Below are 8219 nucleotides of genomic sequence, written 5' to 3' on the forward strand. Positions count from 1 at the left end.
TCCCAGTGACACCACATTGGTGCTCCTCTCTGGTTCGCTCACCTGCTCCTTCCCTAACTTTCGACTGGGAGGCGAGTCTACTGAGGCCAAGTCCTTGCCAGACCGGTCTACTAATCGATCTCCCTCTACTTCCCCTTCCTGATCAACATTTTGCGCCCCCTCTACCTCCAAACTCATCTTGGCCTCTTCCTCTACAACCTTGGGGCTATCTCCTCCACCCTCTCCTTCATCTTCTTCCCTACAGGCCCTTCTTCCCCACCCTCTGCAGTCACCTTCCTCTTCTTCTTCTTCTTCAACACCAACTCCACCTCTTTCTTACTTTCTCCTTTAGTGGATCCATCGGCGCCTACAGGGGCACGAAATCGATTAAGTCCTTCTTTCCCAAGGGTTTGGGACGTGGTTGGACCGACCTCTTTGCGACCAATGTTGGCATTGGGCCTAATTGTTTCTCCTTCTATTTTTCGACCATCGCGAAAGCATGCTTATCTTCTGTCCCTTGCACCTTCCTCCTTGCCTCCACCTCTTTTGGAGCAGGATCTCATTCAGCCAACTCAGGCCCTAACTTTAGGGCAAACAAGGCTAAAGGCTAAACAAGGTCGTCCCATTTCAGCCCCTCCTTCTCCCTAAACTCCCTTCACTTGCTTCACCCTCCTCTCCGCCGCCGCATCTAACTTCGGCTCTACTAACTTGGTGGGGACTTTCCAAATCGTGCGCACCCCCGTCCCATCATTCGTTGATACATAAAACCATCTTGGTCTCCAACTCTTCACTAAAGAGGGCAATCCCTACCAATCCCCTCATTGCTACCGTCTATAGGGTCACCCATGTCTCTTACTGCTCTAAGGACTTGTAGCATGTAAAAAATTCATTCACCCCCACCGTTTCTCCCCCAGTCGCCCGTGGCCATGCAATCGCACAAGCAAATGGAATTTTCTATTCATTTGACATTAGTTGTCTTAGAGCCACTCAAGGTGATTCAGCACGTTCACCACTACTTGTGGGAGGGGCAACCTCAGGCCCCCTCCACAGCGCCTCCTCATACAGCGTAAACTCCATCGGTCGTGCATCAGATGCCCTCTCATTCACCATCGGTAGCCTCAGCTCTACTTCTGCCAGAATCTGATATTTGCTATGCAACTCCTCCACATCCTCTACCATTAACGTGGATCTATCAGCCTTGGTGTGCCAATGGTCAGGCACCACTTGGCTAATCGGCTGTGCCGCCGAGATCATTGTGGAAGGCAGGGGTTGCTCTGGTTGCTACACCCCCCTTTCCCTATGCTTTTTTGCCCTATACTGTTCCACCAGCTCCACATCGTCATCCTCTCCTAAGGCCTCCAATGCCATGGCCGACACTTTGCCTTGTGCCATCTCCTTCATGTTTCTGTCTATTGCTTCGGTTGCGAGGGCAAGAAAGTTGGCAACGTACAAGAGGAGAGAGTCCGCTGAGATGTAGGAACTCAAGTATGGAATACGATAATTTTTTGTAATCAGATAGGTAAAGCACACAACTCCAAAGGCCCAAGGTTTGCCTATTTTCCAAGGGTCGAGGTTAAAATTCGCCAGTTTAAAAATTTGATAATAAGAACACCCCCCGCCTTTTCCACACCCCCCACCCATTCATTCCTCTCCCCTAACCACTTCGTATCACTTATCCGTGGCTTACATTGCCCCACATGTAAGGCCACGATCCCTCCCTCGTCTATTCCATTTCACATCATCACGTGCTTACCAGCTCCTTCAGCCCTGTACGTCGTCAATGCATTTTCGCCCTCCTCACGGTCGATCACCCCACTCGGCCACCTTCGTGGTCAGCCTCTCTCACTGTCAGTCACTCCATTCAGCTACCTTAACGGTCGGCTGCCCTAACTATCGGTCACCCCATTTGGCCACCTTCGTAATCGGCCCCCTAACAGTCAGTCACCCCACTCGGCCACTTTCAAGATCGGCCCCCTTCACAGTCGATCACCCCACTCGGCCACCTTCGTAGTCAACCACCCTCACAGTCGGTCACCCTACTCGTTCTCCTTCGCTGTCGGCCGCCCTCACTGCCAATCATTTCGCTAGGCCACCTTCGCTGTCAGCTGCCCTCACGGTTGGTCATTTCGCTCGGCCTTCTTCGCGGTCGGCCGCCCTCACAGTCAGTCACTTTGCTCGGCTACCTTCGTAGTCGACTGCTCTCACGGTAGGCCTCCCAAGGTGCCACTCCCTACCGGCCTATCTCTATCTCCTTCCCGGGCTTAAGGGACTACCTCCACTTTTCCTATTCCCTTCGTTGGTCTAAAGCTGCACTTGGGAATGGAGTACTACTCATACTGATGGGCCCTCAAGATGGTCCAACCCATAACTCAAGGCCCAAATCGAGGCCCGGATACTAAAGCCCAGTATCCTTGGAAAACCAATATTGAACCAAGACCAATAGCATTTAAATACTTGTCAGGCAGGAAATCAACCACTTGAACAGACAAAGATCCTACAAAATTATTACACCCACACATCAGCCATTAATAAGGCCCTTATAGCATTAAATGCAGCAACCCCCCCACGCTGGAGGATACAGACTCACCATGAACGATGCTAATTAGACTATAGACTTTAGGCCAACAAGACAACTTGAAATGGATAAGGAAATAATGAGCAACGGATATAAAAAGTCTTGGAGATACGTTGAGGTTAAGTTTTTCGATCCCTTGTTACATACACACACAGACACACACACACACACACACACACACACTCTCTCTCTCTCTCTCTCTCTCTCTCTCTCAAGTCAATCTGCCCTAACCTAACTTGGTCGTCGGAGTGTCCGTCGGGGGAACTCCTCCCCCTTTGGACCTTTTTGCAGGTATGCTTTGGGGACACCGAGGTCAGTAGATCCGTTAGAAGCGTAGATCAGTCCAGCCCATCTTTTGCTGAAGTTACCACATTATCAGATATATTTATAACGTACCCTTTTCTAATTTTTAAATCTACTTAGTAGGTATTTGGCATGCACTAAAAAAGTATACTTTTTTTTGTATACATACACTTATTTGGGTCACATTTATCAACATCTCCTCTCTACTTTTCTACCTACTTTCTCTACCTTTTTACACATTTTTTTATAAAAATTCAAAATGTACATTTATTTATAACATTCCAAACCACCCCTTAATCTTGATATACTTAAAAAAGTATAAAATTTGTACAAAATTATTTTACAAAATTCATTGAATACAAAAAAAATACAAGAATATACTAAATTTTCAATTTTTTTTTTTTTGGGTGTTTTTTGTATTTGGTTAATTTTTCTTTTTAAAAAAAAATTACAAAGTGTATCTAAATTATGTATATTGCTAAAAAAAATTATGCATATCTAAAAAATAAAAATAACTTAAAATATTCAAAAAAATTACTTAAAAACAAAAAACTTCCACGCAATATTCAAAAAAAAAATTAATAAGCAGCACATGATGCAACAACGAACAACCGTAGTAGCCACCCTTGAGATTGTTCACCACGTCATAGGGTATTAGCATAATAGTTTCCAAGGTGGCACCTTCCACCATGAAACCAGGTTTAGGGCCCTCTGGCTGAGTCTTTGTGCTCATGACTTCACTCCTGGCCTTGGCTTCTGCCTTCAGTTTATCATTGTTCTTTTTCCTCAGTTTGAAGTCCTCGATGCACCTTCAAGGCTAAACATGCTCGATACGGACATGGATCCTCTTGCGGATAATCCTGTTACCCACCTGTATTTATGTACATACACCATAACTTAAATTATGTTCTATTTCATCAGTTAAAAAAACAAAAACAAAAAATGTAGAAAAGCACTTCCAAATAAATTTTAAAAAATTAGTAGATGAGGGGAGGTTAAGTGTTATAATATTTAGTTCAGGGTAAAGTGATACGGGACAATAGTTGAGGGGAGTAAAGTGTAATTCACCCTTGCTGAATATGTCAATTACTTGTTTCATGAAAATATGTTTTGAGAGAAAAGGATGTTCATGCTAAATATGTCAATTGGTTTTTTTTTTTGGGTATTCACAACTAAATATGTTACAATGATAAGTATGTCAATTACTTTATCTTCTCTCTCTCTCTCTCTCTCTCTCTCTCTCTCTCTCTCTTTATTTTATGGTTGGGCTGTTTTATTGAAGTTTATTTTGAATTTATGAATGTTTTTGCATGTGTTCCACAAACAGAAGTTCGATCATTTGAAGGCAAATGGGGATCATGGTCAATTTATGTAGGTTGAATGTGCCAGAAGATGACTGCATTATGGACTCTGTTGGGGTTATTTGTGATGACACTGAAGGACATATAGCATCTAGAGCTTCAAGTGCTGGCATTGCACTGAAGGTGATTATTGCTTTGTTTTTGTGGCATTTTCGTGTTATATATGCAAAGAGTTTCTATATTATTTGTCTCAATTCCTTAAATTGTATCATTATTTTTCTACTATTCTTATTTAATTAACCCAAGTATGGTGATGGTGGTCGAATTGGTGTTCTGTGGGAGGAGTTCATTGGTGGCCATTGAAAGTTTGGTAGGGGCTATGGTGTATGAAGTTGTGTGTGTGTGTGTGTGTGTGTGTGTGTGTGTGTGTGTGTGTGTGTGTGTGTGTGAGAGAGAGAGAGAGAGAGAGAGAGAGGGGGGGGCATTCAGAGGCTTTGATTAAAAAATAAAAATAAAAATTCAGTTCCTCTATGGCATTTTGTCCTCCCAAGTTCCCAACAACCACGCAAAAGAAATGCTTTTCTTGGTAGTGAATGAAACCTTGAAGTGGTTATTGGGTAGCCAGTTCATTTGATGAAGTTAACCAAGTTTCTAGGGGCCTATTTGGCATCATTTTCATTTTCAATGCTTTTTTGGCGTGTCTTTTATTTAGATTCGATGCCTTTGTTGATCACAATTCACAACTAAAAGTTGAAATTTGCATGACATCATTTCTAAAATGGATCATTATTCAGTTAAACTTGAAATTTATGCTTCAAATATTTTTAACAAATAAGTGGACGTGTGGGATTAGCAGCAATATATGGCTCCGATTGTTAGGTATCCTCAAAAGGTCCATTTAGGGCTCCATTTATAGTTGGTTGTTGCGTTAGTGGTGTTGGACAGTATTTAATGAAAGGATTTGCTGCTCGGGAGTGTTGTGTCTCATCATCACTATATGTATCCTCGTTATTCAAAAATGCTATTTTATTTTCTTTTGGGAAGTATAACTAATAGAATAAAAACAGAAAACAAAAAGAAAATTGTATCTTATAAACATGCAATTTTAATTCATCTTTTACTATGAGGAACATTATATTTTCTTGGTATGAGGCTAGTTTAATATTGGGATATTTTTGTAAACGTCTTCGCGTTTTTGTGATTTTTGCCTAATTTAGTGCTTTCTTCTATGTATTTAGTTTTCATTATTTATTTTTGTGTTAAACCTACAAAAATCATATTCTTTGTTTCCATTTATGTATACCCCCAGCTTGTGAATCTAACATGGTTATTATTTTTGTTGCACAAGTCGCAGGCAGGTCCGGGCTCTGCTTGCATGAAAGTTTTACGCTCTGTTATGTAAGATAATAGCCAACACAGTACTGATAAAAGTGTCAGAACTCTGGTTGATCAAGCCAAGGCTCCTATATCAGTGAGAGCTCCCAACCCTCAACCTTAATGGTTTTTTTTAAGGAAAAAAATGACTTATTGTTTGTTTGTTTCCTATTTAGCTTCCCAGGACTTCAACTAAGCTGAAAGCTATAGAGATTGCAGCAGCCTACAATTCCCTGTCTTTTGGAATGGGTTATTTTGGAAGCTCTATGGAGCGGCCTAAGGTACTATAATATGTTTCGAGTAATATTTCAAAGCCCAGCATATAAATTTTCTTCTTTAATTGATATATTTAGATCAAATTTTAAGATCACAATGAGTTTAGTCATGGTGAATCATCTCATTGAGAGTAAACTAATACATTGTGTATTAATTAGGTGTGAAGTGTCCGTTAACATTTGATATATTTAATGATTTCTTGTTTTATAATTGAACAAATATTTTATAGAAGAGCATATCATAAACTGACTGGAAGAGATTTGCATTTCGTATCTAAATTGTTCATTTTGTATCAGTCATAATTGTAATGGTGACATATAACAGTTTGTAGTTTGTCCTGTTCGATTTTTTCTTTTTTTGCGTTTTTGTGTCCATATCATGTTATATTATGTTGGTTTACATTTATCGATTTTTTTGCTGATTACACGAAACGAGCAAGCATGCCGCAATTCAAACCTACTTATGTGTATAATTTTTTACTTAATTATGTGTTTAATTTTTTACTTATACGAAACTTATTTGTTTTATTCATCTGTTTTTATGCAGGTCTCAATTCTTAGGACTACAAAATAGCAAAATAGGATCGGCATCGACCAGTTTGCCACACGAAAATGATGTTGGTGAAAGTAAAGGATAAAATATTGTGTGCACTAAGATTTTGATAAGAAATTTAAAATTTGGAAGTAAATCAAATTGGTTTATTTATTATTTCTTTCAAGTGACTCATCATGTTTCAAATGGTAATTAAGGCAAACCTAAAACTTGAAAGATGTTCATTTTTGCTCATGAGAGAGATCAGCACAATTATTTTATGGACCATTCTTCCGCAACATGATAATGGGCTTGTTTGGTGAGAAAGTTGAAAATGTGTGAAGCCTCTTTCATTGGGCTACGGGCCAAAACCTTAAAGCCTAGGTGAGCTTGCATGGTGGACTGATGAGTGGGCCAAAATAGGCTACATCTATGGGCTCATGGCCTAGCCTCCAAGCTTAGCCCAAGATTTGAGTCTTTTTTTTAAAATAATTTTTCTTCACTTTTTTTTTTTTTTATAATTTTTTGTGGGCTGGGTTGTGCTGGGTTTCAAATTCAAGGCCCAATCTCTCTTGTGCTGGCATGTCTAGGATTTGGGCTTTATTTGTGTAAAAGCCCAATGAGCTTGGGCCAGGTTGGGTTTCAAGTTCAAGGCCCAATTCTAAGCTCTGTCTAACTTGGGTTGGCCTGTCCAGGATTTGGCCTTTGTATGAGTAAAATCTCAATGAGCTCCGGCCAGGTTGGGTTTCAAATTCATGGCCTAGTCTTACTTGGGCTGGCCAATCTAGGATTTGGGCTTTGTTTAGGTAAAAGCCCAATGAGCTTGGGCTGGGTTGGGTTTCAATTTCAAGGCTCAATACTAAGCCTAGTCTCATTTTAGCCGACATGTCCAGGATTTGGGCTTGGTTTAGGTAAAAGGCCCAACAAGCTTGGGCCGAACTAAGTTTCAAATTCAAGGTCCAATTCCAAACCTAGTCTTATTTGGGCAGACCCGTTTAGGATTTGGGCCTTGTTTGGGTAAAAGCCCAACAAGTTTGGGCCAAACTGGGTTTCAACGGCAAAAAACTATATGCCATTATCTTTGATATTTCTCAAATTTTTAAAATTGAGCCTTTGAGATCCATTACAATAAGAAAATAAATATGCACAAATTTTAATCACTAGTTTTTATAGTTTGGTTTTAGTGTCATTTCGACCTTTGTAATTTTAATTAATTCAATTTTAATCTTAAATTTTTTATTGTCTCAATTTAACTTAATTAACTGCAATCATTAACTCTTTTTTTTTTAATTATGAAAATTGCACACATAAGTAGCATGAGTTATGCTTTTAGGAACAAAATTATAATTTTTCTTAACTAAGTCAGTCAATCTCAATCATCTCATTAACGATTTTACTTCAAAAACACTAATTGACGTTATTAATTGAATCAAAATAATACAAAATTTAAAATTTAAATCAAAATTAAATCAATTAAAAATGTGAGAATCAAAATGATAGATAAGACAAAATAGAAAACTACCAATTTAATTTACCCAACAAGCATTACCACTTTCCCTATCCTGACTCCAGGAAAGATCCAAGGCTGCAACCTAAGATAAGAAAATAAAACAAACAACAAAATCAAATCAAGGCCAAAAAAAAAAAAAAAAAGCTATGGTACAAAAGAATTTCCCTATCTTGATTCTAAGGAAGATCCAAGTCTGTTGGCTCGCAAGCTATCAACTTGTAACCTAAGACAAGAAAATAAGACAAACAACAAAATCAAATCAAGGCCCCCAAAAAAAAAAAAAAAAAAAAACTATGGTACAAAAGAATTTTTTTTTTATGATTGTCAAGCAAATATTCAAAAATATAATAAAAAATAAAAAAATTTAGTC

The sequence above is a fragment of the Camellia sinensis genome, chromosome 2 (genome assembly GCF_055761805.1).
Source record: "Camellia sinensis isolate YWXY chromosome 2, ASM5576180v1, whole genome shotgun sequence".
In the NCBI taxonomy this organism is placed as follows: Eukaryota; Viridiplantae; Streptophyta; class Magnoliopsida; order Ericales; family Theaceae; genus Camellia; species Camellia sinensis.